This window comes from Anabrus simplex, chromosome 2 (genome assembly GCF_040414725.1).
Source record: "Anabrus simplex isolate iqAnaSimp1 chromosome 2, ASM4041472v1, whole genome shotgun sequence".
NCBI classification, from domain to species: domain Eukaryota; kingdom Metazoa; phylum Arthropoda; class Insecta; order Orthoptera; family Tettigoniidae; genus Anabrus; species Anabrus simplex.
Window position 1 is genome coordinate 259,349,378 of NC_090266.1, and position 24,598 is coordinate 259,373,975.

The 24,598-nt window shown below is 41.3% G+C and overlaps 1 protein-coding gene across 1 annotated transcript in view; it reads right to left on the reverse strand.

Annotated features, from left to right (window-relative positions):
* The window catches only part of LOC136864038 (very long chain fatty acid elongase AAEL008004), a 332,205-nt gene extending 316,238 nt beyond the window's left edge, over positions 1–15,967 (reverse strand). The window contains exon 1 of the mRNA XM_067140559.2: positions 15,828–15,967. The gene's annotated coding sequence lies outside the window, so the exon portion shown is untranslated. The remainder of the gene's footprint in view (positions 1–15,827) is intronic.
* Positions 15,968–24,598: the final 8,631 nt, after the last annotated feature.

Genomic DNA, 24,598 nt, shown 5'->3' on the forward strand with positions numbered 1-24,598 from the left:
AGGATGTAGCCATTCCAAAGAAAATAACAAGTGGCACAGTAGACAGTTGAGAATAATAACCCAGACTTAAAGTGGCACACTAGTTGGAAAAGGTTCGCCATCCCTGCCCTACCGCATGCAAATTCCGGCTCAGGATGTCTGATCAGTGCCCCCTTGGCTTAGCTGGGGGGGGGGGGCAATAAGTCGCCAACGTCTGGGTTTGGATAAGGCACTCTGTTACAACACATGCAAGGGTTCAAACTGCGTCATCTTAGGAATAAACTAGCAATGATGTCACAGAACTAAGAGGATTTAACCGCTGGTATCGATCTTAAAGGGAATGGTGAAAGGTTTGCGTCGTAAATAAAACACCACTATGAAAAAAACGTGACACTAGTGCCAAATCTGTTGTGTGCCCGAGAGCCATCATGGAATTTAACTTTCACACTTAACGATTCGTAAAGGGATTTTTATAAAAACAATAGCACCTACATGGAGTAAGATCTTAAATAACGGAATGCTGGCAAACTAAGTATGCTGCTACAATTATATACCATGAGAACAAGTTCGCTCCAAAGAGGACTTACAATGAACTGAAAATACTACATCCAAATCACCCAAACGGGTGACAAGGCATTTGTAATGCTACATATCGAAATGTAGCCTCGTCATTACTAGGCGACTGTATATAATCACAAAGGGCTAAGACCAGGAAATGTCCTGAACTTGAAATGAGGCACCTGACTTTCTATAAAGCAAGAGGCGGAAATTCAAAGAAAAACTAGGTTAGTCACGATGAAAGTCTGATGACGTCCAACCCACACAAACCAAATTCGTCAAAACATGTTTGGTGTTAAATTTTATATAGGATAATTAGAGTTCGATTAGAACGAGGATTCCGTGCCTTTGGTGGCTGCTTGGGACAGGAGAGCAAAATGAAAACTCTTGCAGGGTTAAGTAACTACCATATAATGCACCTTATAATATGATTGAAGTCCAAGACATCACATCCCTTTCACTTAATACAATCGAACAGTTAAAGAAGGTCCAGGGGTGCCACAAGGTCGGGGCAAACCCTTGATCATATCGTCCAAGTGACGAGTGTTCGTTGTGTGTTGAATTAATTAGTGTCGTGTACAAGAAAAGACTTTGTAATTGTGACATTTGTATCAAAGTGCAGTCCCTGCTTATTGGCCCTATGAATGAGAAGGACGCGGATGTAAATCTCAACATATTTATTTCGAGCTACAAGACAAATCGTGGAACACCACTTCAAAGACGATCGATAATAGGATATTAACCTATTGCAGGGGAGTAAACGGCTAACAAATATTAAGCGATATTCGTAATTGCCTGTAACTAAGTTTCTAAGGAACATGAGGATATATCCCAACCCACTCCAAACCATACAATCTTCTTGGGGCTGACTTCTAAGCCTGACAAATATAGTCTGAAAATTGAAGGAAAAATCTAAGTGGGATATGAACTGCAGCAGTTTTGTTTTGCAGATACCTTGAAACATTGGGTCAGCTGAATAAAAAGTAGCATCTACTAACTAGTTTTAGCAGCTTCTTTAAATATGTTGAATGATAATGGTATGAAATCCAGCAAAACTTCTGGTTCTAACCATCTAACCATAGCTGCAACTGACTAAAACCAACATGCCTCCTACCATACTTAACCCCCTCGTACATAAGGAACTCAAAGGTCGTTGTAGTTATCGCGCATTATTTATTTTTAATTTTCCCTATCATCTAGTCAACTTCACAGTCAATCTAACACACATACCAGTGATGTTTTTTTAACGTAATAGATCTTAATAACTTACATCAAAATAAAGTATGCCCTAAATGTCTGAAAACAGTGTAAAATAAGTTGATGCTAGTTCGTATTCATTCGACCCCTGGTAACGCCATATTAGCGAGTTTCTAGATTTAGGATTTTAAAGTATGGTCGAATTTACTAAACTTAATTCCATTGCAAAGAAGACCGCCCGCAACTGCATAAAAACTTCCGGCTTGAAACATACAGAAAAAAACCCTCAACTTCACAGCAACCAGGATCAGCTGAAATCCATGGGGGGAAAATAATACGGGGATTACTTCAGAGCAACTGCCGATTAGCTCCTATATAAATCACACGACCCCATAACGGCAGGGAAGTTTTGAACAATCGAGAGCTAGTAAAACAAGCTACCTTTAGTATTACTACCGACACCACAGCCATGGAACTTCACATGATATCCGAAATACACGGACGTCAAAAATCCCACATCCATTGGCGGCGATTCAAACCCCGGCCGTCTTTGCCAACTGTGCCTTTAAGGCAGCATGCCCTCTCCAGGTTAGTACCTAAGAGAAACCAATGCTGTCTGCAATGAAATCCTAGGTTGTCATCGTTTCAGTGAACCTCCAGTTAGCAACTAAGTGGTCTGTAGAGTAGCTGCCAGACATAAAGAACCGTCAATGACACGGGATTGTGTTAGAACCGAACCTGTAAATTTCAGTATTAAGGTTGATACGAATCAAGAAACAATAAATCAGATCCATCCCTCCAATACTTGCGAATTCATAAAAATGTGACAATGCCGTGATCATAGCCAGTGGAATCAAAACCCCCGAGACGCGACTTTTCAAAAATTCCACATTCAGTGGCCGAGATTCGAATCACGACCACCTTGGTGAGAGATCAGAGACTATGTCACTTGGCCATCACGCCTCTCTTAGGTGAGATACCTAACTCCAAACAGTAACATTCGAATCCTGATGACGGAGGAAAAACTACCCGTCCAGTCACCAACTGCGCCCACTTATGTCTAACGGAGACGGAATCCTCTAGACAACATAGGGAAAATCCACGCGAAAGTTACATAGCACAGAGATGAAAATACAGAATAAATGAGTTGTGTGTATAAGGGCTTCAACTTCCAGTTTAAGCAAGACGTTAACATGCCTATACGAATAAATTCACAGACACTGCCTTCAGCATTTAGTTAAATAGCCGGAATAAAGATGTTAGGCATATCAGTTGTAAATTTTACTAACAAGTCAAATATCAGTTACTCGCATGTCTAAAGAGAGCTAGTTCTGAAAAGAAAAAAAAAATCTGCACGCATTATTAGAGGACATAGATGCGGCGTGTTCCAATTTGCTGTGGGACCGAAGCATTAGAGACAGGATGTCACTCTGATGGGAATATATTAGCAAATTCAGACAGCCCCGCCAATGTGAAGTGAAGACAATCTTCCTAGTATAAATTCAGTTACCAGACCACGATAAAATACAATACGATATAGGCCTGCATTTAAGATTTCAGTGCAAAGCATACGGCCAAGAGTTCGAAACATTTAAGCGCCTAGCACAGGGCCTCTGAAACATTCTGAGAGCTGTAATTTTTAAACTTAGATTTTCAATATGGATATCAAAACATCGACGAAAGTTAACGCCGTCAAACCGCGAGATTTTACTGGAATTAAATACTGTGATTATTTCATTTACAATACGTAGCCTACGTTGAAATATTCGAGTACAGAGTAACCATAGTCTCCGTGGCTCAATTCTGCTCTTCTCCATCACGGTCGAATCCAAGGTTAATAACTTCTCCATTCGCTTCACAAACCACTAAAATCAAATAATAGTCTTCACCATCAAATTTATCTATTCTAGAAGTTTCCCCACTCCATTACGAGCACACTCCTGTGAAGTCACCACCTGGTTGTACCAGCAATTCTGAATACTTGCTTGTTACGTCCAGCTTATTCAGAAGACCCAACCTTCTGTCCCGTATAACAAGGTAGGTTTGAGAACAAGGCGATGTTATGGTAAAATTTCGTCAGCTAACCCTTCTTGAAAATACATTAGTTTGCAATTACTAAACTTGCTACGAGTACATTAACTTAAATACACATTTTCTGGATTTAATTCCCTGTACTACTGCGGAAAGAGAATACATGACATAGTTACTTGCAATTGTCTACCTGCTCCAATTTCGTATTTCCCACCCTATATTCAAACTTTAGTGTTACAATTATTGATTTCCAGTGTTTTCCCCGTTTTACACCAGGCAAAGTCTGGGGCTGCACCTTAATCAAGGCCATGGTCGCTTCCTTCCTACTCCTAGCACTTTCCTATCCTGCCATAAGACCTAGGCCTATCTGTGTGTGTGTGTGTGTGTGTGTGTGTGTGTGACGTAAAACAAATTGTAAATAAAAAGTATTGATTTTCTTACCATATTCACTGCATTTCTCTTCAAGTTGCAATTCTCAAATGGCAAGTTCCAACTGCAAATTTTCGCACACACTTAGTTTGCTATTACTGTACTTCTTCAAAGACAGTGTAAACTGAACTACCTTCCCTTCCATAGTGTATCAGAAAATTATCCACTAAAAATACGACGTGGCACTTAATTCATTCATAGGGGTTTACAGATAACGAAGAAAGGCATACAATTCTACAATGAAGATTATGTAAAAAGCGAGAGAAGTGGACTCCTAGATCTTGTAGAGATTATGTACAGTGTACATTTAATTAAGACGATTCCACTTACCATTTAACAGTTTGGTGACATATGTATTGATACTCTAGGGCTCTTGAAACTTCATTATGCAATTTGAAACTTATTAGTACTACAATGCATTGGTGTTAAAGGGCAAAACAACTTATCAGCCCTATCCACGGAAAAACATTACATAATTCACCGGGCCCATACGCCGCAGTAAAAGTCATGAAGGAAAATTAGCATATAGCTCACACAATAGAACTGCATAATTATAGGTTCCACATGTTATCCATAAACTGGTTTATTGCAAGTAAAATCCTTTAGATTCAGTTCTACTTTTCTTCGTTACGCAAATCATAACTTAAACGCTGGTTTACAAACAAGTAAAATGATTAATTATACCATATGTTGACGCTACGTGGCCTAAGTGATTACTGTATTGAGCTGAATATCGTCAATGTTTTCGTATGTTTCCCTTATGAATTACAGCAAATTCTCTCTTGCCGTTAATGATAATATCGCTTCATAATACAAAGGGAGCCTCCGTGGCTCAGACGGCAGCGCGTCGGCCTCTCACCGCTGGATACCGTGGTTCAAATCCCGGTCGTTCCATGTGAGATTTGTGCTGGACAAAGCGGAGGCGGGACAGGTTTTTCTCCGGGTACTCCGGTTTTCCCAGTCATCTTTCATTCCAGCAACACTCTCCATTCTCATTTCATAGCATCTATCAGTCATTAATAAATCACTTTGGGAGTGCCGACCCCATCGTACTAATAGCCTATACCTGCTTCATTCATTCCATCCCTGACCCGGTCAATGACTGGAAAACAGGTTGTAGGTTTTCATTTTCAATACAAAGAAGGTAGGCCTATGTACTCCAGAATTGTTTTTTTAACTCCTCTGCAAGTCTTGTTAGTAGTCTCGAATTTCAAACCCGTATGGCAAATCAGTAGAATTGTCTTTTTTAAAACCTGTCAAAGAAAGAGAAGCACATAATTTGAGGTTGTACTCTCATAAGGCAGTATTGTTTTGTTGTGAACACTGTAGTTTTATTATGGCCAGAAAGCCAAAGTCTGGTTCGATCGTGTCTATGAAGTGGTGTTTCACCCGCAATAATACGAGGTAAGTTATCAACAAGGAATACTGTTGTTGATGATGATTATGATTGTTTAATGGGTGCCTAACAGCTAGGTCATCGGCCCCTAATGGTACGAGATGCAACGAAATGAAACGATTATTAAAACTTCAAAATGTATCCACAGACTAGAATTTAAAACGAATGATGATGAAAAATGATAATGAATCCAAAATACTCAGTGGATCCAATTTACAATGCTTTATTTTCTGACGTCGAAAAACCGCGTCAACGACCCCTCAATAATGGTACTAATCCCTGGTAAAGCACACCCATGGTGTCCCTCACATAGTGCTACTAATCACGGCGAATAGGAATACTGTTAAACTTGTACGAGTTAGTCAAAGTGGCGAGATACGGATATGGAATCTTGACGTGACTACAGAAAACGTTCAGTACTTGCCACGCATGACTCTTCCAAAAGCTATAGTCGCAGCGGATGTGAGCTAGCTGCTACGTTTTGCTCGAAGGAAACCTGGAGATAATGCTACGATACTGACGAGTTCTTGGCGGCCACAGGACGTAATGCGTGTACCCAAACTGTACGAAACAGGCTGGATGAAGACAATCTTTATCTCGACGGCTAGGGCGAGGCCCAGCCCTTTACACCTCGCCGTAATAGGGCACTTAACCCTCCCAAGACCGTTTATTCCAATTGGAATCACTAACTTTCATACTTTCTGTGATTTTACCAAGAAACTCTTTGCCAGATATCTTTTGCTCTCTGGAAGCTTTGTTTTCATCTGTAGAGGTGGGTCAAGCTGTCAGGATGTTCTGCACAAGCATGTGTGTGTAATGGCAGTGAATATTGTGCTGTCAAGATTATCTACTGGTTCCTAATTTGTGATGTTCTACACTTCTGCAGTTAATATATTATCTCTATGAAGCTAGAAGAAAATGCATACGATTTGCAACTTCATTTTTATGAATAGCATCTTATTTGACCACTGCATCAAAACGGGAATGATATGTTGATCAAAGAGTTTATGATATCAATTTGAACAAATGGGCTTTTCTGGTGTGTGGAATTCTAAATGATGACCACATAGTGTTATTAAATTCAACGACTTCCTTCTGTCATAAGAGTTTCAGAGTTGTATTTTCTATCTTGGATGTGTGTGCTGTCGGTACATGGATTCTTTACAGGAGACATTGCAAACTAAATAATGTAAAATGATATCATTCCTCGAGTTCAATGCTTCTATAGCGTATGCATTGAGGACTGCTGGAAAAATCGAATCAAAGGAAAAAAGGGCATTCTTCAGATTGGGTATCTCCACTTGCACAGAAACTTCCATTAGTGGACACGCGCTTTGACCAGATTTGTCACTGGCCTGAATTACTCGAAGCAGAAGAACAGCTGTAAGATGTTTATCAAGTCCTAGTCAAGGTTCCGATGCTCTCTGTCGTTCAGACAAAAAGAATGTTTCAAAGACTTCCATATGAAAAAAATAAACTTCTAGCACGTTGTCAATATGGACGGCGATTGGGAATTAGAAGTAGGGGGAGGGGGGGAATATACAGACGACAGAAAGCCGGGTTGAGGGATATAACGGGTGGGGTTATACACATCAAAACTGAACAAAAAAAAAAGCTACAAAATGGTAAGTTTTTGATGCTCTTTGAGCGAATTTCGACAGAGAGGTAACGGTTGACAGTTTACTAACTTAAGTGCAGCAATAATAGTTTGAGATTTTGATTCAATACTATACGATAAATCTTTCACCAAATAACGAATTTTACACACGTATTACAATTAAATAGAAGTACGGCATGATTATAAGATTAAAAAAATCATTTAGTATTTGACTACACTCTAAGAAACTAACAGACAATATTAAAGATACTGCCAGACTGACGAATGCACGCGGCAAGGAGGTGAAACATACCTCAGTGTCCACGACCTTGGCATAAATATACCCCGGTTTCCCTTCCCCATAGCATTTGCGAAGTCTCCATTACTTGCTATGGCGCTATACAAATCGGTTAGCCGCGATGAACGACATTTTGTGCGCATTTTCGATAATTTTGTTAATAATTAAACATTTGCACATATTGTTTTTTAATAATTCCTATAATTCCTAGTTTCAGCCGGCTGAAATGGAATAAAAATGTAATGATTTCTCTAAAAAGTTGGGGGAGCGACTGCCCCCCCCCCCCTCGCCCCCCCTTAGTCGCCGCTACTGCACGAAATAATAATGTACACTGCATATTGCATAATATAACCGATATTTACATTTTAATATTTCCCCCCGCTCTTCATAACATTACATGTTTAGAACATACTTTGATATTGACTGCATATAATACTATTATTGTCTAATACATTACATAATATTAGGTTACATATTGCCTGTTATTTCAGACCTTTCACATTCGTAATGGGGCCAATGACCTTAGATGTTAGGACCCTTTAAACAAGCATTCGTATTGCTCGTTGACTCCAACTGGAATCACTTTTCCATTTTCCTTTTCCAAAACCTGCATGGATTTTGGCACACAAATTTTATTTATACCTGTTTGAAGGGGATTTTCAAGAAAAGTTTTTTCCTCTGACAAATAAATTTGAGCTGGAGAGGGTTAAAGAATGGCAGGATATTATGCCAGATGGATTAATCAGCACTTGCACAATCTATTTACCGATGAAATTATCTAGAGACTTGTTCGTGACAATCGTCGATTATGTGTTTAGAGAAATTTCGGAAATAGTGCTGGTCACAGGGAATGCACATTGAACGCAGCAAGGCGGAGGTTCGGTGATGCTCTCCTGTGACATTGCATAGATACAGTACACCGTACGCCTCTACTCCTCAGGGTAAACTCCACACTCGCCAAGACCATGAAAACATCCCCTAACATTATGCTGCACAGCATCGTCGGAATTTCGGAAAGTAATTCATTCTAGAGGACGACTACTGTGCGTCCATTGTGCAGGCATATGCAATTCTTCGTCCGCTATAATACTGCCCGGCTAGAGTAGCCTCCTTGCTCTTCAGACAGGAACCCTATCGAGCGCGCGCGCGTGTGCGTGTGTGTGTGTCCAACCAACAATTTTTTTGGCCAGTGGCTTTACGTCACAGACACAGATAGGTCTTATGGCGACGATGGGATAGGAAAGGCTAGGAGTTGGAAGGAGGCGTCCGTGGCCGTAAGTAAGGTACAGCCCCAGCATTTTCCTGGTGTGAAAATGGGAAACCTAGGGCTGCCGACAGTGGATTCTAACCCACTATCTCCCGGATGCAAGCTCACAGCCGCGCACGCCTAACCGCACGGCCAACTCGCCCGGTCATCCAACAAAGCGAGATTAAACGAGCTAGTTTCAAATAGGGTTCCTGATTATCCGTGTATACGAATGAACGTTTAACAAGCTATCCGTTATTACTTGTATCCGTACGAGTCTAGAGTATGCGGATGTAAACAATTTCACGGTTAGTTCTACGCGTCCAGTAGAGTTCGAAAAACTTGCTTGTTTTATTTCTTTACCATTTGCTTTAGGTCGCACGGACACAAGTGTTATGGCGACGATGGGATAGGAGAGGGGTACGAGTGGGAAAGAAGCGACCGTGACTTAAGGTACAACCCCAACATTCGCCTGATGTGAAAATGGTAAACCACGGAAAACCAGGGGTGCTGATAATGGGGTTCGAACGACTATCACCCGAGTGCAACCTCACAGTTGCGCGCCCCTAACCGCGCAGAAAACTCGCTCAGTAAACGTATTTATTTAAACGTTTATGTACGTATTCCACTTACTGTGCTCCCCTGTTTTTACTATATTTCTCTTTGTTAACGAATAACGTTCTTAAAGTTTATAATCTCCGTAGTTTCTACAAAACTTAAAATCCACTTTAAAAAAGATACAGTTGTTGGGGTCGGTCACATCACGCTTTAAATTAAAGGAATAATAATTAATAAAAATTGGCTATCGGCGAAGAAGTCACAGCAAACCGTTCCAAGGACTATGTTAGGCTTCACTATATGTCAATTGAATGTTATCATAAGATACCTCCGCATAGTTTCTAAAATCCATACTTAAATGATAAATCTAACAAATAAAGTTTGAGCCTACAAAGGAGCTAAGTCCAGACTGCAAATTTACCTTCATACCCACAGACAAGCCTCGTACTTCCATGAAATATGATTTATATTACTAAGTGGTTGAAATAAAAGTTATTTATTTATTTGCCTAAAATTACAGGTGAGTACAAGGTTCTAGAATATTATAGCGGTTATGAGTGAAGATGAAATATAACATTTCTGATTTGCAGCACTAGAGAGCGACACAGATAGGTCTTATGGTGACGATGGGATAGGAAAGGGCTAGGAGTGGGAAGAAAGCGGACGTGGTCTTAAGGTACAGCCCCAGAATTTGCCTGGTATGAAAATGGGAAACCACCGAAAACCATCTTCAGGGCTGCTGACAGTGGGGTTCGAACCCACTACCTCTCGGATGCAAGCTCACAGCTGCGCAGCCCTAACAGCACGGCCAACTCGCCCGGTCATAACATACAAAGTTTTTTCTATATATGGAGGGGTAGTATATCTTGTAAGGAGGCTCCACGTTTATCTGATCCTCATTAGTTCCGGTTCAGTTTATAAACTGATACAGCCGGGCTGAGTGGCTCAGACGGTTAAGGCGCTGGTCTTCTAACCCCAACTTGGCAGGTTCGATCCTGGCTCAGTCTGGTGGTATTTGAAGGTGCTCAAATACGACAGCCCCGTGTCGGTAGATTTACTGGCACGTAAAAGAACTCCTGCGGGACTAAATTCCGGCACCTCGGCGTCTCCGAAGACCTTAAAAAGTAGTTAGTGGGACGTAAAACAAATAACATTATTATTATTATTATTATTATTATTATTATTATTATTATTATTATTATTATTATTATTATGAACTGATACACGTGCGACGTGTGAATTGCACAGCAAAGAAAACCGAGCCAGCCAGCCAGCCGGTGCAAGCTTGGTAGTTTTCAAAAGACTGTTGATATTCTGAATATAAATACGGGTCCTCCAGTTTCACGTGGAACGCGAACCACAACGACGTGACGTTTTCATTTTTAAAATCCCATATCCCATATCGCGGCCACATGACTATGACGTCTGGCTATCAACCCAAGTCGCAGAAGTATTAAGGAGAACGGAAGTGCTCACCACAAAGGCACGCTTGCATCGGTGGTGTGTAACCGGTGTTTACAATTTTCATTTCTAAGCACTAAATGCGCATGGACACACATGATTAGCGATGAGGACTTACACGCAACTTTACGTGCCTGTAAATAAGCCGATGTGCCGTTTTATTCTGCGTCAAGACCTAGTGGATGATCGTAAGTTTTGACGCCAGTTCTCCATGCGCACATCAAACTATGAAAAATTGGACGATTCTAACCTAGAGGTTTAGAGAGAACTTTCCTTTCCTAACTAAAATTGAACATCTTGTTGCGGAGATTGACGGCACAATGTAAATTGGGGGAACACTCAAAATGCCGAATAACCTTAATAACACGTTAACCATAGTTCGAATTTGAGATAGCATGTGAGACGTATTTGTAAACCTTTAAAAACCTACATGAAATGGCGTATGGCCTTTAGTGCCAGGAGTGTCCGAGGACAAGTTCGGCTCGCCAGATGCAGGCCTTTTGATTTGACTCCCGTAGGCGACCTGCGCGTCGTGATGAGGATGAAATGAAGACCACACACACGTAGTCCCCGTGCGTGCGGAATTAACCAATTGTGGTTAAAATTCCCCACCCTGCCGGGAATCGAACCACACGCTAACCATTTAGCCATGGAGCCGAACAAAAACCTACAACTGAGGGGCAACGTATCGCTTAACATTGATTAATTTGCTCTAATACGACTATGGATACGTTCAAGTTTCTCTGTCTAGGCGTAGGGATTTGAGGGCTAGTTCGAGATCCACTACCGGTAAGTCTACGTGAAAACAACCGAGCAGCTATATAACGGTGAGATTGCAGCTACGGTCTAGAAAGCCAAGAATGACGGCGGAGAGGAATAAGCGAGCTGACCACGCGTCACTTCGTAACCTGCAGGCCTTGGAGCAGTTGGTAATAAGGGTCCGTCGGAGATGTAGTGTTATGGTGTATGTTTTTGTTTTTATGTCTGAAATGGTCAAAAGAATGCATTTCGATTAAAAGGCGCCTCCATTTAGTATTTTAGGCCATTAGACTTCTGAAGACAACAGGGCTAGGGAAAATAATCCTGTTTATGGACTTCGTGAGTAAAAATGCATGGGATCAGACTTACGTTAAAATAATTCCAGACTAGCCTTCCAGTGTTTGTACTGATGAGAATAGCTAGAAGCGTTGATAGACTAACATGTGTGACTATAGTATCCATGGACACTGGAGATGGAATGAATTCAAATCCCATCACTACACTGGTAATTCTTTGAATCCCTTTCCTCAACTCCAGGAAATGCTAGGATGACATCTTTTTCAGGAACATGCTGATTCATCCTCAGCACCTACCCCAATTAAATATACATCATACTAATACATGTTACCACAGAGAAGTCAGACAGACATTAGTTCATGAGGTTGTTGAACACTATATCCCAGATATTTAAAATGAAAACTGCAAAACATTTGAATTTGTAACAACGTAATGTGATGTTTGAGTAGGATAACTTTGTGGGTTTTTTTGCTAGTGGCTTAACGTCGCGCGGACACAAATTGGTCTTATGGCGACGTAGAGATAGGAAAGGGCTAGGAGTGGGAAGGAAGCAGCCGTGGCCTGCATTTGCCTGGTGTGAAAATGGCAAACCACGGTAAACCATCTTCAGGGCTACCGACAGTGGGATTGGAACCCACTATCTCCCGGATGCAATCTCTCAGCCGCGCGCCTCTAACCGCACGACCAACTCGCCCGGTTATCTTTGTGTAACATGGAAGAAGTGTCTATGCGTAATGCGAGAAGAAAGAAAAGGGAAACAGTTAAGAAAAGTACACACGTATACGTAGGAGGTTGCAAGGCAGATTTATCGTAAAACGTACTGGTGCCACCAGAATGAGAGCACACATGATACAGGACGAGGTGCGCGCAAGACTATGTGCGAAATAAGACAAGTACACTAATTGTATTAAGGAAAGTACCACTGGACAACAGAGCTTATAAAATACAGGCACACAATGTGCAAAAATAAACGACGCAGTAACCAAGGCTTTCTTTCAACCCAAAGCTACCAAGAGCCAGGCCTCCTTGCCTTCCTGTCATGCTGGCTCGTGTTTTGAATGTTAAGAAATAATCCGAACTCTGTACCCAGATCGTATTTGTAATGTAAAGGGGAACTGCCAGAGAATCAACAGTTCTTTCACAAAATCAAATATGAACTCTAATCGAATACTGTTCCGTTGCATACAATCCTAACTTTAAAACAAGAAACAGTCACACTAACGAGCTAATTATTAGTTTTAAATTTAGCATTTAACAAGTATGATTATTCTGGAAAATACAGTAATACTTTTTATTTCTGTTGGACCTATTAAGTGGCAAAACTGATTATTTTGAACTGCTTCCAAGTAAACAACAATGTTCCAGTTCAGTAATTCAAAAAAATTACTACATCGGGATAATCAACTACAGGTAACATTGTACTTCTCTTTGCCCCTCACCTTGAACCATAAAAAGGACATACGGTGATTCTCGTTCCGAGGTTTTAAAAACTTGGGACATTTAAGCACGGTGGTGGTGATTGTTTTAAGAAGAAGTACAACTAAAAGCAAGGTGCAATAGCGAAACTAATTGTCTGATATTGTTTAAGTTATATTTTATGAGTCTTAGTTATATCTAGGGCATCAGCCTGTTAATAAATAAATAAATAAATAAATAAATAAATAAATAAATAAATAAATAAATAAATAAATAAATAACCCACTGCCATTAAGTTACTCTCGCATCATCTACTGAACAATTCTGAATTAAAATGTTGTTTTAACATTTTTTTGTTAATCTTTAATAAAACAACGTGCCCGATAGAATCTCGTATTTAACAGACTTATTTCCTACAGATCGAAAATATCAAGTTGGAAATCAGGCTTATCTCATATTGGCATTTATACTCATTCGTGGGAACCAAACGCGACACCTATTAATATCAAAAAGAATATTTCCGATCATAAAAGTATCAAAACTAAGTTAAACTAACGGCAGCTTTCAGAACACTTGTTTTAGGTGAAAAACACCAAAAAACTGAGCTTGTAAGGCAGTCTACCAGTAGACAAATTCGCGCCAAGCGACATCCAAATGCTCCAAAGCATATAAAGTCAGTTCAGGAAGTGGGACTGTTACAAATGTTCCGATGAAATTTTTTCTCAGCATGTAATATACTATTTTCTACTTCAACTAAAAGCGATATCAGCTTAAATATCCGATATAAAGGATGATAATTTGTTACGGTACCAATAAGTACCTTTGAAACAAAAAAAAAAAAATAAATAAAAAAAATAAAAAAAAAATGAAATGGCGTATGGCTTTTAGTGCCGGGAGTGTCCGAGGACAAGTTCGGCTCGCCAGATGCAGGTCTTTTGATTTGACTCCCGTAGGCGACCTGCGCGTCGTGATGAGGATGAAATGAGGATGAAAAAGACACATACACCCAGTCCCCGTGCCAGCGAAATTTACCAATTATGGTTAACATTCCCGACCCCACCGGGAATCGAACCCGGGACCCCTATGACTAAAGGCCAGCACGCTAACCATTTAGCCATGGAGCCGGACACCTTTAAAACAATTTAATATTTAGTCCACGAAAGCCTATTGAGTACACAAATGCAGGATCGGAAATAAAATATGTCAAGATCTCAAACTGTCGTATCAGAGAAGAAACCGCTTAATAAACCTCAAACCAAGCACGCAAACATTGAAAACCAAGATATTAAGCGTTAAACGTAGATACGGGAAAGAGCATTTGCTCGAGGAAGGGAGGGGCAAGAGGCGGCAAAAAGGAGTATCTGCTTTAAGAAAAGGATATTTCGTAACTATTTACTTCCTACCCCATACGTTCATAATGAGCTACAATTTCTTCTAAATCTTCAAACAGTCATTTAGCAGATATGTTAATTCGTAAGCTTCCTAACATACAAAAGAAAAGGAGGAAGCAGTCATATCCTTCCGTCCAAACAGGAAGAGAATGAAACTAAAATGGTTTAGGTTTCAGTTGGCATTAGCTAAACGGTTCAAGTTGTGATTAACATGAATTGGACAAGACAAATGAATGCATCACAGCCCGCAATGTTGTATAGGTACGTATAAGCATGTCACTGACCCGCTGAACACCAAAACTGTTTGGAAGACTAGAATGATTTGAAACAGCTTACTGCAAATAAGCTGATGCATACAAGGCAACAGACAATTTCTTTAAAACACGATTGGTCTTGGGTCAATGTACGACGCTCTTAGGATGTAGGTCAGTAGCCGCACCACAAAATAACCTGGACTCTTACGGTGCATCTCTCCTACACACATATTAATGCCTCACATTTCAACAACACGGAAAATAATATTTAAAAGTATGACTATTATCCCTTAACTGAAAAGAAAACGAACAATAAACAAAACATTTTCGCAATGAACCCATAAGACATTTTTAGAGTCCCATGTTAAATGCATCTCACATTTCTGAAGGAGTAGATTAACAACGTACGATTTTCACAGTCATAGTAAATCATAACAATGCCATTAATGGCAGGTACGAATGTCACTGCCGGTATGTGCAGATACAGCTAAGCTTTATCGTACTTTTGGACACGTAAAACACGCAGCCTTGCTGCTATCCATTGCGGACACAATAACGGTTAACTACACGGTGTCTCAGAAAAATAGAAACACACGTCAATAAGAGCCAGTACCACGTGCCTCAACAGTAAAATAAAAATGTGCGTTACAACCAAAATGGAGCTTGTGAAATATTTTAAAGATAAAAAAAAATCACGAAACAACAGTGAGGTTAAAAAGGGCTAGGATGCCAAGAGTTCTTTTCAATAAGATCCTGCCATAAGGACGATTTCACACTCTAAACCATGGGACGGAAACATAGGACCTAGTTAACATTCCTCGCTTGGAAAATGAACTACCATTTATTTCCTAAGCATTCGTCAGTTATAATGCGAACATCATTCGCGTTTCTCAGATGAAAATGCATCAACATATAGATATACGGCACAAATAAACATGCAATTCATTTCTTCCGACTCACCTCTTGAGGAAGTTCTTCTGAATTTCCCAAACACAGGTTTTGCCGGCTGCACCACCACACACGCCACTCACACGGGAACAGGCCGTACCTCACTAGATCAAGCTATGCTAACGGCTGCTCTACACCAGCTCCACTCACGGCTGTACGCCCAGTAAGCTAGTATAAAGCGGGGTGCCGACGTCATCGCTACTTCCCCTCTCTCACTCCCACCCCTTCGCTAGCGCTGAGCCATCACCTGGTGCTACTATCAAGACGAAATACCAACGCTCTCAATGGAGATCACCGTCGACAGTTTGTATTTCTGCGTTTGAGTTATTACATTAGTCAACGTATATGGAATGCAACACTGAAGTACATACAGAGGAAGGTTTATGTACTTTGTATTCTGAGCTAATGATTATAAAATGTATGTTGGGTAGTCAGCCCGAAGGCTGGTTTGGTCCTCTGTAGCTCCGCCAACAGCTGTCATAAACAGCCTAGGCGTCACTGAAGAGGCGTACTAGGGAAATGAGGAGCGCGGTAGTTTCCCGTTGCTTTCCTCACCGAGCCAGCCGTTGCTATTACATATCAGTCTGCCAAGCCCACTGAAATGCATGCACCAACCGACCCTATGAGCGATATTTTCACACCATTCATAACAGGGACTGGCTGCATAAGGAATGGTATTACTAGCATCACTCGTACCTCAGTCACTTTCATATTGTCAAAGCCAAGGATGAGACTGAGACAGGTCAATGAAAGTAACAAATTTGATATAGCCCATACCAGAAGACATAGTGCACTGTAAACACTACATCTCGCCAGCAAAGGCATGATTATAAAATATATATCCTTATTCTTAACAATCAGCCGTGATAGCCCACGCAATATACAGTACGGTACACAATTTTAGGATGATATGGAAATCATAAAAGAAATAACAAGGTCACTTCTCGAAAAGAAAAAGAACATATTCCGTTATAGTCTGCTTTCTGTCTTTTATGCTATCTTCTTCTTTTTCTATCGCTTTTCCCACACCTATGGGGTCGCGGGTGCGAACTGTGTCGCAGATGTGGATTTGGCTCTGTTTTACGGCCGGATACCCTTCCTGACGCCAACCCTATATGGAGGGACGTAATCGCCATTGCGTGTTTCTGTGGTGGCAGGCAGTGTAGTGTGTTGTCTGATTATGAAGAGGAAAGTGTTGGGAGACACGCAAAAATCCAGTCCCCGGGCCAGAATAATTAATCAGAGGCGATTCAAATCCCCGACCCGGCCGGAAATCGAATCCTGGACCCCTCTGAACCGAAGGCCTGAACGCTGACCATTCAGCCATTGAGCCGGACATCTTTTATGCTATAATACTGCATATTATTCTTTTTTGGTTATGAGTGGAAAATGTGGCTGGCATTTTTAAGATACGATCACAAGCATTTATCTTGGAGTAAGTGCGGTAGGGTTACCGGCCCCGTGGTGTAGGGTTAGCATGCCTGCCTCTTACCCGGAGGCCCCGGGTTCGATTCCCGGCCAGGTCAGGGACTTTTACCTGGACGTGAAGGCTGGTTCGAGGTCCACTCAGCCAACGTGATTACAACTGAGGAGCTAACTGACGGTGAGATAGCGGCCCCGGTCTAGAAAGCCAAGAATAATGGTCGAGAGGATTCGTCGAGCTGACCACACGACATTCGTAATCTGCAGGCTTTCGAGCTGATCAGCGGTCGCTTTGGTAGGCCAAGGCCCTTCGGGGCTGTTGCACCATGGAGAAAGTGCGGTAGGGTTTGCAGATTTTAAAGCGGAAAGTACGCGAGAATGGTAGATTGTAAAGCTGAAAGTAAGTGAGATTTGAAAACAAGAAAATCATTTTGGCTCTGCTTTAGAAAATAAAATGCATTCTTCAAATATTTAGGTTCATTACAAAATAATTATGTGCTTTATTTTTCGAGCTTGGCATGGCTGCATGAATAAAATTCAAGCTGGATTTTAAAAATAAAGGATATTTACGTGACAACTTATGAGATAAACCCACACACATCCAGCCTTAATTTTCTTTCGTTCAAAATTCTACTCCCTATCGCTTTCGCTTGCTTTTCCACCCATTATGTTTTTAGACAAATTACCTCTGTTACTGGAAGCTCATAAACATTACAGTTGAACATCGAAGTTTAATTGGAATGTATCGGAAGTATTGGAATTTGCTACCGATTATCGACAAAATATCTAGTAACTACTCTGTGTCCGCCTCTGTGGTGTAGTGGTTAGCATGATTAGCTGCCACCCCCGGAGGTCCGGGTTCTATTCCCGGCTCTGCCACGAAATTTGAAAAGTGGTACGAGGGCTGGAACGGGGTCCACTCAGCCTCGGGAGGTCAACTGAGTAGAGGTGGGTTCGATTCCCACCTCAGCCATCCTGGAAGTGGTTTTCCGTGGTTTCCCACTTCTCCTCCAGACGAATGCCGGGATGGTACCTACCTTAAGGCCACGGCCGCTTCCTTCCCTCTTTCTTGCCTATCCCTTCCAATCTTCCCATCCCTCCACAAGGCCCCTGTTCAGCATAGCAGGTGAGGCCGCCTGGGCGAGGTACTGGTCATACTACCCAGTTGTATCCCCCGACCAAGAGTCTGAAACTCCAGGACACTGCCTTTGAGGCGGTAGAGGTGGGATCCGTCGCTAAGTCCGAGGGAAAAACCGAACCTGGAGGGTAAACAGATGATGATGATGATGAACTACTCTGTACGTGGTTTAAAAAACGCATAAACATTTAAGGGAGTTTCCTTTTAAATACACGAAACTTGAAAAAATATATATAAAATAAAATATAACGCTAAAATAAGAACCAGAGAAATACGGAAGATCTGGCATCCCTAAAGTGCGGTAAACGTACCGGTACTTACAAAATTGCCGTTGTCAGCGTTCAGTTTCAAATCACGGACTTAGAACTGAGGTAATCAATCAAATGTGTCTTTATCCGCCTTTCTAACTTCTGTAAAACAATGTATTAATGACTAGCAGTACCCGTGGCTCTGCCTTCATTGAAGTCAGAATTAGAAATCGGATTCGAACACTGTTGGTAACAACAGTGAACAGTCCAATAATAATTTGTTTCGTCATCATCATCATCATCATCATCTGTTTACCTTCCAGGTTCGGTTTTTCCCTCGGACTTAGCGAGGGATCCCACCTCTACCGCCTCAGGGGCAGTGTCCTGGAGCTTCAGACTCTTGGTCGGGGGATACAACTGGGGAGTATGACCAGTACCTCGCCCAGGCGGCCTCACCTGCTATGCTGAACAGGGGCCTTGTGGAGGGATGGGAAGATTGGAAGGGATAGGCAAGGAAGAGGGAAGGAAGCGGCCGTGGCCTTAAGTTAGGTACCATCCCGGCATTCGCCTGGAGGAGAAGTGGGAAACCACGGAAAACCACTTCCAGGATGGCTGAGGTGGGAATCGAACCCACCTCTACTCAGTTGACCTCCCGAGGCTGAGTGGACCCCGTTCCAGCCCTCGTACCACTTTTCAAATTTCGTGGCAGAGCCGGGAATCGAACCCGGACCTCCGGGGGTGGCAGCTAATCACGCTAACCACTACACCACAGAGGCGGACAATTTGTTTCGTTCTTTCTTAATCTGTTTACCCTCCATGGTTGGTTTGTCCCTCGGACTCAGCGAGGGATCTCACCTCCACCGCCTCAAGGGCAGTGTCCTGGAGCGTGAGACGTTGGGTCGGGGGATACAACTGGGGAGAATGACCAGTACCTCGCCTAGGCGGCCTCACAGGGGCCTTGCGGGGGATGATAAGATTGGAAGAGATAGACAAGGAAGAGAGGAGGAAGCGGCTGTGGCCTTAAGTTAGGTACCATCCCGGCATTTGCCTGGAGGGGAAGTGGGAAACCACGGAAAATCACTTCCAGGATGACTGAGGTGGCAATCGAACCCACCTCTACTCAGTTGACCTCCCGAGGCTGAGTGGACCCCGTTCCAGCCCTCGTACCACTTTTCAAATCTCGTGGCAGAGCCGGGAATCGAACCCGGGCCTCCGGGGTTGGCAGCTAATCACACTAACCATCTCTTGGCACATAATAATAATTTACTTATCAATACTGATGTGCTTGAGCCCGGTTCGAGCTGCTCGAACAGATGAAGTCAGAGTTCGAACAAGTTCGAGCCTTGTTCGAGCTTTTGTGCCCGCCGCAACCAAGCGGCTTGCTCTTACTAACACCCAGAAAACTTGAGAAGGATGTGTAAGTGTATTATGCTGGACAGTATCGTTTCTTCCTCTGCTTACTGTCTTTTGTACATAATATAATTTCGACCCTTATCTGTATTTTGGAGACAGTCAGAATTTGTGTTTATGCGATGATTTTTTACAAATGCTTCGGTCAGAATAGACTAAACCAATTGTCTATTAAAATGTGTTGCCTGTGCCGTATAAATACAGAAAATGCAAACCATTACACGTTTCGAAACAGTTGCATATTTGATTGGTTTTAAGATTAAACATGCAAGATATTTTGTCTTCAGTTGTTGACACAGTTCTCGTCCGGCTGCATAGCTAAATGGTTAGCGTGCTGGCCTTTGGCCACAGAGGTCACGGGTTCGATTTTCGGCAGAGTCGGGATTTTTAACAACATGAGATGGTGTCTTGTTTTGTTTTGTTTTGTTTTGTTTGTTCCGGATAGGCTCGAAAACTACTGGACCGATTGACCTCAACTTTTTTTTTGCTAGTTGCTTTACGTCGCACCGACACACATAGGTCTTGTGGCGACGACGGGACAGGGAACGGCTAGGAGTGGGAAGGAAGCGGCCGTGGCCTTAATTAAGGTACAGCCCCAGCATTTGCCTGGTGTGAAAATGGGAAACCACGGAAAACAATTTTCAGGGCTGCCGACAGTGCGGTTCGAACCTACTATCTCCCGAATACTGGATACTGGCCGCACTTAAGCGACTGCAGCTATCGAGCTCGGTGACCTGAAATTGGGTAAGGATATAACTTGAAATCTCGAGTCACGGAAGGGATACTTTTGATATTGATACCTATTTTCAATTGCCTGCTGTCATTTCTTGATGGATGCAGTACTTTTCCATCCATCTCTTGGCACAGGCCAGAGTAAAGTGTAGCTTCCAGTCAACATCCATGGCTGTGGCAATATGGAAGCTGCTGGGGTATGGGTGGTGCTGAGTAATGACATTCAGGGCATGACTAGTGCATCTGAGTGTTATGAAAGGTGCTGCTCATAGGGTCAGTCGTGCTGCAATAGTACTTTCTGGCCCAGTGAGGAAAGCAATGGCAAACTACCTCACTCCTCATCTTGCCTAGTACGCCTCATTTTGGTGCTGCCATTGGTTTTTGGGGTTTCCTTATAACCGCATAACCTTTGGTGGTGCTATTTGAGGATCCAACCAGCCTTTGGGCTGATGACCTAACAGACAGACCTATTTTCACGCAATCTGATAGTGACATTGCTGCATAATACTATTTATAAATGTGTTGTGTACACTGTTGAGGAGATATCAATCCTTTCTTACTCAAAGTCTACTATACGAGCAAAAACGATAATCTCTCCCAAGGAGGGGATTCAAACCCCCCATCATTGACGACAGCAGCACCTCGCCTGTCGCGCTACACAGCTGTCTCAGTCGCCCAAGGCATGGCATTGTAAGAATAATCTTACCACATTCATAATGTTGCGTCAAACGCACGGTTGTTGCAAGATACACAAGTACTGCCTTGTGAGGAAATACTTCCGTTAATACGCGGGGAATATTACGGATGCATGCTTTGTCCTTTTCATAGCATATTCTGATAATCTAAGCCTTTTAATTTTATGAGCAGTCGTTATTCCCCATAAGATATACGTCAATGACTCAATGTAGTAATATATGACAGACAGCACGCACCTTCGTTATCAATATTATACACACACCTGAGTGAGCGGTGCTTCAGTTTGCTTATCTGCACGTTGCCGCTGTAACCCGAGTCAGACTCCGCCTTCGGTCACGTGACTGCTCGAGCTTGCTTCGAACAGGCTCGAACCTCGGCGCGAATCGGGCCGGCTCGATCCTGCCCGAACACGGGTACCGTATCGTTTGCCCATCACTACTTATCAATAGTGGTGGGCAAAACTCTCGTTCGAGATTCTCGAGACTGACGTCACCACTCTCGATGCATCTTCGAGGTCTACGTAGGGATGGGCATAACTCTCGTTTGAGATACTCGAGCCTGACGTCATTATCTCGATGCATCTCGAGTCACGCTCAAATTGGACCTCAGCAGGTCGAATATGGTAGAAACAGAAATGATTAGCAAACATTGAACTCGAGCTGTTAGTATGGCTCAGTTGGCTAAATAGCATCGTTGGGTATTATCCTCCGCTACGTTTTCTGCTGGTTCGAATCATCTCTTCAAATATTTTTGTTTGTTTTTGTTTTGCAATCGGAGTTTCGACTACGAAACACGCGCCTGTTCGTGCAGAAATAACCAAATCGCTAATACAAGTAATTGTAACGTTACTGAACATACAAAATAACCAATCTATATATATATAAAGTAGCTTGTCCTGACTGACTGACTGATTCATCATCGCCGAGCCAAAACTACTGGACATAAAGAAATGAAATTTTGAGGATATATTCATATTAAGATGTAGGTGCTCGCTAAGAGAGGATTTTTGGATATTCCGTCGCTAAGGGGGTGAAAAGGGGGGTGAAATTTTAAAATGAGTGTGCCTATATCTCAAAACTTTAAAAGTTTACAGATGTGAAAATTGGTATTTAGAATCTTCTTTAAAAATAAGGAAACACGTATTTTTTTTGTTTTCAGACAATCCCAATAGGAGGGGTGAAAAGGGGTGAAAAAGGGGTTGAATGCCTTTAATCAGGATACCGCTACTTATATCTCAGAAACTGAAGATATTACAGATCTCAAAATTGGTACTTTTGATCGCTGTCAAAAATAAAGAAACACATATTTTTTTTGTTTTTGGAAAATCCAATTAATGCGAGGGTGAAAGGGGGGTAAATTTTTAAAATGAGTGCATCTATATCTCAAAAGTTTTAAAGTTTTGAGATGTAAAAATTGGTATTTAGAATCTCCATTAAAAATAAAGGGACACGTATTTTTTTGTTTTCGGAAAATCCCAATAGGAGGGGTGAAAAGGGGTGAAAAATGGGTTGAATGCCTTTAAAGAGAATACTTATATCTCAGAAACTGAAGATATTACAGACCTCAAAATTGGTACTTTTGATCGCTTTCGAAAATAAAGAAACACGTATTTTTTGTTTCTGGAAAACACAATTAAGGGGGGTGAAAAGGGGGTAATATTTTAAAATAATTGTATCCATATCTCAAAACGTTTAAAGGTTATAGATGTAAAAATTGGTATTTAGAATCTCCATTAAAAATAAAGAAACACGTATATTTTGAATCGGAAAATCATAATAGGAAGGGTGGTAAAGGTTGAAAAAGGGGTCGAATGCATTTCATGAGTCTACTTATATTTCAGAACCTGAAGATATTACAGACCTGAAAATTGGTGTTTGGGATCTCCTTCAAAAATAAAGAAACACGTATTTTTCTTTTTGTGGAAAATCCAATTAATGGGGGGGGGGTGAAAAGGGGGTGATTTTTTAAAATGAGTGTATCTATATTTGAAAACTTTTAAAGTTTATAGATGTAAAAATTGGTATTTAGAATCTCCTTTAAAAATAAAGAAACACGTATTCTTTTGTTTTCGGAAAATCCCAATAGGAAGGGTGTAAAAGGGTAAATAATGGGTTGAATGCCTTTCATGAGGCTACTTATATTTCAGAACCTGAAGATATTACAGACCTGAAAATTGGTATTTTGGATCTACTTTAAAAGTAAAGAAACACGTATTTTTTCGTTTTTGGAAAATCCAAATATTGGGGGGTGAAAAGGGGGGGTGAATTTTGGTTTTCTGTAAATCCTAATAGGAGAGGTGTAAAAGGGTGAAAAATGGGTTGAATGCCTTAATTGAGGATACACATATCTCAGGAACGAAAGATAATACAGAACTGATAATTTGCATATGGGATCTCCTTTAAAAATAAAGAAACACGTATTTTTTAGTTTTTGGAAAAGCCAATTAATGGCGGTTAAACAGGAGTGACAAATTGGGGTGAATTTTTTGAAAGACTATATCTACAGAATATCTTGGAAACGTAAAATGTTACAGACGTAAAGAGTGGGTATAAATCTCCTGTAAATGTAAAGAAATATAGGTGATTTGTTTTTGGAAACTCCACTTAAGGGGAACTCAAAAGGGGTGAAATTTTAAAATGAGAATGTTTACAGTATACCTAAAAAAACTTAATTTGTTACAGAAGTGAACAATGGTATTCTTTATCTCTATTAAACATAAAGAAACGTGTACTTTTAGTTTTCGGAAATACCACTTGGGTGGAGGGGAGGGGTAAAAGTGACTGAAAATGGTGTTCAATTCTTTTAATTAGGCTACTGATATCTCAAAAATGAATATGTTACAGATTTGAAATTTGATATTTGGAATCTGCTTTAAAAGTAAAGAAACACGCATTCTCTGAAAATCCAATTGGGGGGGGGGGAAGAATTGAAAAATTAATTGATTTAATTGTATGAGAATACATACATCTAATAAAAACTAAAGTTGTTACAGACGTGAAAATTTGTATTTGGATCTCCTTTAAAAACAAAGAAAAACGCGTTTTATTGGCGGGGGGGGGGAAATCATCTTGGGGGGCGGGAATGAAAAGGAGTTGAATTCCTTTCATGAGGACACATAAATCAAAAACTGAAGAAGT